The following is a 4,708-nucleotide window of genomic DNA, read 5'->3' as shown; positions in this document are numbered from 1 at the left end:
GCTTTCAAACCCGTGGAATAGTTTATCTTTGGATGCCATACCTACGTCCATATTCTTTCCACCTAGAATTGTTGTTCCACTTATTCACCTATTGAAATCTAATCTTTCCCTTTAGAAATACCTGTCAACTTTAAGGTACATCACAAGAAACCTAAGTGATTGTTAAAAAGCTGGGTTTCCTTGTCCAATATTAGAATTTTGATTTAATAGGTCTGGGATAGGACCCAGGAATCTATACTTTTAACAAGATCACCTAAGTGATTCTCATACAGATGGTCTTGGGATCAAAACACTTTCAGAAATATTATGAAGGCCCAAAAGATAGAATACATATAGACTTCTCTGATATCACTTGTTGAAAATATTTCACTTTCATTGGAATACATCATGCATTTTGATTGTATCTGAAAAGGTGGGGGTTCGTTGTCAGACAGTAGCCCCAATTTGCATCTTGATTCCATCACTGTCTACTTCTGTGGCCTTATTATCTGTGATACCCTTTTCTAATACTATGTAGAATGGGGCAAATAACAGAACCCACCCAATAACTTTGTTTTGACCTATGAGAAGCACTTGGCCCAAGTTCTGGCACACAGTAAACAAGTACTTATTAGCTATTATTGTATTTCTTACCATGGTTCCTAGGTACACAATGACTCTTATAGCTTTGGATTCTGGCCCCATCCTCCCTTTTCACCCACTGCCAAACATCATATTTATTTGTGAACATGGCCCTTCTCTTTAATAGATCATAAGTTCCCTAAAACTAATGATCACATTTATAGGGAGAGGATTTTAAAAAAGGTTCAATAACTATGTTACTTTATTCTGCTTATATTGCAATGTCTAACTCCCTGAATAGAGAAAATTTTCAAAAAATATTTTGAATGGGTTCATTCAGAAGTTTTTTGAAAATGAACTATTAGACAAATGTATTTTGATCAAGTAAAAATCAGAGTACACATTAGAGAATCTTAAAACTGTACAAATCACAATTATCATGCAGGCAAACTTATTGCTTTTGTATGTTAACTTTTCAAAAGATGAAAATGAAGCTTAGAGAGATAAAGTGCTCAGTTTTGCACAGTCAGTTGATGGCCAAGCTGAGACCAGAACACACGTGTCTGACATCTGTTGTAACTCTGCCACAACTGCCACCAGAACCTTCTGGAGAAGATTTAAAAATAGGAATGGAGAATTAGTAAAAGTCCTCTGAAGATATTCATAGACAAAATATGGTGTGCATATTTACTATTCGGAGTAACTAATTGAGTTCTGGTAGTTAGTTTTGGTAGAGCTAAGTAGACACATGAATTCCCTATAAAATTCCCTCATGGAAAATTACATAGAGTCAAAGGTACAGAGTAGAACTTAAAACAGGATGTCTATGAAGAGCACCAGAGCCAGGCCCTCAGTCTGTTAAAACTCAGACTGCTCTGCCTATGGAGTAGCAGATTTTTATTCTTGACATGCTGTGTCCTACTTTTCTAATAGTACAGGAAATAGACTAAGAGACAGAAACTCTGTGGGGCCCATGAGCTGGCGAACAAACAAACAAAAAGGCTCTATGTCTAGAAACGGGTTTCAAACTCTAAAGTCCTCTGTCCATCCAGGATATCTTGTGTCTGTAATGTCAAAACTAATATGAGAAAAGAATGTCGACAAAACCCAGAAGTCTGGCAGCTGCTTATTTCCTGTTTGAAGCTATGATAACTCATATGTGTGGGGCTAAAACAAATGTTTGAGACGTCTCAGTGATATCTCATTGATCAGACACCACTGAGCAAACACTGACACCAGAATATGATGAAATAGTCCCGTAATCAGTTGTAATAAAACTTCAAAATTATTGATTTAATCCCAACTAGTTTCCCAATTTTCATCCATAATCTAGGATTGGATATCCACTGAATTTCCTTTTAATCATCTTTAGAAATCAAGCACTTCACACTTCCTTGAGTGTTTATTCCACAATCTCACATATTTTACTTAGATTTTCCATACATGTTTTTTTATTTTAGTTTTAAGATTTTATTTTTTTTAATTTTAGCTTTATCCAATATTCGTACTTATTTTATCTTTTTCTAAGATATTATAATAATTATTTAATATTACAACATTTGCTTCTGCATTGTTACTTCTTCTACTAAAGACAGATGTGGATGATGACATCATTGAACACAGAAATCAGCACTGAGATTCCGTTGCAAACATACATATCTTGCTTCCCAACTCCCCCTCCCCACCCCGCCCGCACCCCGGCCCATACTTGTCTCCTGGATAAGAGTAAGAGAGAAAGTAGAAAATCAATGCCCTTACCTGTTCTGGAACAGGCAATATTTATCATCTCAGGCCTCTAGGAAGATTTTCCAGGAAATATGGATCATCACATTCACTCCCCTTACTAGGAGAACTCTAGAAGGCAGAGGAAGCCCCTTAAGACACACTGAATTATCAAATGGGAAAAAGGCCACATTCACTGGCAAAGGGTTGTTCTTTTTCTCATTCATTCAACGTCAATTTTTGATTGCTTCTTATTCACAAACCCCTGAATTCATAAAACTTAATTTCTCTGGGTGATGTACCTGCCTGAGTCCCAGCCAGAAAAAATGACACACTCAGTTCATAGTAATTTGAGGGAGATTTAATAGAGGAACTATTAGCAAAATTGTGGGAAGGGTTCAAGAGGATAATGTGGCAGCAGGGGCAGGGGGTATGTGCGTGGAGAGACACAGGCAGCTGATCCTATAGAGAGAGGATCAGGGGATGGATAAAGTGACCTCACTCTTCCCTCTTCACTCCCACTGTGGCCTCCCATTGGCTGAACACAACCGGAATTCAGGAGACTGGATAGAATCTATTTAGGTCAGCCTCCCAAGGCACAGAGCAAGATGGAGAATGCTTGCAGAAGGGCAATCACAGGATAACTGGCCAAGTGGCGACACTCACTGTGACTACTCAACCTCATTGAAACTAAAATAAATTTCTTCTTGTTTCAGAGGACAATAGTAAGGTCAGACACTCAGTATTGGCCGATAAGTAGAATACTCTGTATGTTTTGCACTTTGCAGGGATGTGACATGTTCTATTTTTGTATTAAGTGCTAGTTTCTATAGTAGGATCTGTTAAAAAAAAAAAAAAAAAAAAGGAAAGGTGATGCCTAAAGTCTGTATTCTATGAACTGAAGAAATGCCCTGAGGTATATATTTAACATCTAGAGACCCGAAAATGAATAGTTTGCTGGACAGACTCTAAGGCAGCCTCAAGACCCTTGCTTTCAGGTGTTCACGCCTATGTGAAATCTGCTTCCCTTGAGCGTGGGCAGGACCTGTGACTTGCTTCTAACCACAGAAAATGCAGAGGATGGCTGTCACTCCTGTGATTATGTGAATTATATGACAAAGCTGATTACATCACTCCCATGATTGCTTTATATTATATGAAACTGCCCTGCTAGCAGACTCGTGCTATCAGACTTTCTTGCTTGCTGGCTCTGAAGGAATAAGCTGTTGTGAGAGGGTCTGATGAGAGGGTCACATGGCAAGGAACTGTGGCAATCTCTTGGAGCTGAGAGTAGCCCCTGGCAAACAGCCAGCGAGAAGCAAAGGACCTTAGTTCTACAACCACACAGAGATGAAGTGTGCCAACAACCTGAGTGAGTTTGGTAGCAGACCTATCCTCAGTCAAGCCTCCAGATGAGAACCCAGCTCTGGCTGACATCTTGACTGGAGCTTTCCAGCTAAGTAACGCCCGGATTCCTGAACCACAGAACTTGTGAGAAAATCAGTGTGTGTTGTTTTAAGCCACAAAGTTTGTGGTAATTTGTTATACAGCAATAGAAAACTAATACAAATAAGTATTTCATTTTTCCCTATTGTGATATTTAATAAATCTTTATAATACTCTCCCAACTTCCCTATAACTTGGGCCCTGTGGTTCAGTCATTATTTTAGTCAACATCTATGCAGGATTTACCATTTATAAATGACTCTCATAAGTTTTAAATCAACTGTTCATTGAAATAAACTAATGTTATTAGTCTCAGATAAGAGGTGAAACTGAGTCTGTGAGGTATGAATTGACTTATCCAGGTTAACCAGCTAACAAATGGCAAATTTTGGCTTTGGTCTCAGGATCTCAACTACAAATCCCAGGTCATTACTCTCTACCTCTTGGCCTTCCTCAATTTCGTCTTGGATAATTAAAGCATAGTGCAAATGACCCACACTTTCTCCCCTTATAAGGCCCAGTTACATTCATTCTATCCCCCATGATGGCAAAATGCCTTCATTTTACCTCAAAAATATATGTGTTACTGGCCCCAAGATTAAAAATGTGTGCAAGAGGAAAAATCCTGTGGAAAAATGATTAAAAGGACTCTTCCTACTGACCATGGCTCAGTAGCAGCATCCTTATCTAAAATCAGGTTTTCAATTGCAGAAAGGAGTATTATTATCATCAGTAGCAAAGGCATAAAGCCAACCTTTAAAAATATTTTTTACAATGTCTACCCAGGCTTAATTTTTTATTCCTTAAATAGCTGAAAATAAAAGGGATTTGGCAAAACACTTTATGATTAAGGCCCAAACTCTAAGGCTTATTAGTAACCAAAGCAGATGGCAATATTAGCTAATAGATTTTTTAAAAGCTGTTCTCTGTTGAAAGAAATATTTGGAAGTGATGTGAAGGACTTACAGTTTACCTCTTT

The sequence above is a fragment of the Equus asinus genome, chromosome 13 (assembly GCF_041296235.1).
Source record: "Equus asinus isolate D_3611 breed Donkey chromosome 13, EquAss-T2T_v2, whole genome shotgun sequence".
NCBI classification, from domain to species: domain Eukaryota; kingdom Metazoa; phylum Chordata; class Mammalia; order Perissodactyla; family Equidae; genus Equus; species Equus asinus.
The sequence above is the reverse complement of the archived record's forward strand: the minus strand, read 5'-3'. Positions refer to the sequence as shown.